This window comes from Mycetomoellerius zeteki, unplaced genomic scaffold (assembly GCF_001594055.1).
Source record: "Mycetomoellerius zeteki isolate Tzet28-1 unplaced genomic scaffold, Tzet1.0 scaffold517, whole genome shotgun sequence".
NCBI classification, from domain to species: domain Eukaryota; kingdom Metazoa; phylum Arthropoda; class Insecta; order Hymenoptera; family Formicidae; genus Mycetomoellerius; species Mycetomoellerius zeteki.
In genome coordinates this window covers 531,973-532,833 of record NW_017257520.1, presented here as the reverse complement: position 1 = coordinate 532,833, position 861 = coordinate 531,973, and positions in this window count along the sequence as shown.

Genomic DNA, 861 nt, shown 5'->3' with positions numbered 1-861 from the left:
CTTTTTTTTTAAAAAGGTAAGTTTAAGTAAATAACAAGAAACAGTACCATTTGTATTTTATTTTTTATATTATTAAACCCGATTAAGGGTGCCGTGTAAATGTATAGACAACACCTAGACACCTAATTCCTCGACGGCGAACACCTAGACACCCACTTCCTCGATGGCTAACACCTAGACACTAACTTCCTCGACGACGAACATATTATTAAACCCGATTAAGGGTGTCGTGTAAATGTATAGGCAACACCTAGACACCTAATTCCTCGACGGCGAACACCTAGACACTCATTTCCTCAATAGCGAATACGTAGACATCCGTTTCCTCAATAACGAACACCTAGACATCCATTTCCTCAATAAGTAACACCTACACACCCACTTTCTCGGCGGCGAACATGTAGACAACATCTAGACACCCACTTCCTCGACGGCGAACACCTAGACACCCACTTTCTCGACATCGAACATGTAAACGACACCAAAACACCCACTTCCTCGACGACGAACATGTAAACATCCACTTCCTCGACGACGATCATCTAGACATCCTTTTCCTCGACGGCGAATACCTAGACTTTTAATTCCTCGACGACGAACATTTAGACGCTTAATTCCTCGACGGTGAATATCTAGACACCCTCTTCCTCGACGCGGTAAATACCTAGATCTTCAACGACAGTCTCGATATTTCATTTCAATTTTAATTAATAATTTAAATTTAATAATAATTTTAATTTTAATTTTAATTTTATAATAATAATTTTAATTTTAATTAATAATGTTGCCATCGTTGATTATCACAGCCGTCATGTGTGGTTGATCACGTTCGAATGTGCAATGCTGCCATCGCTTGGTTAA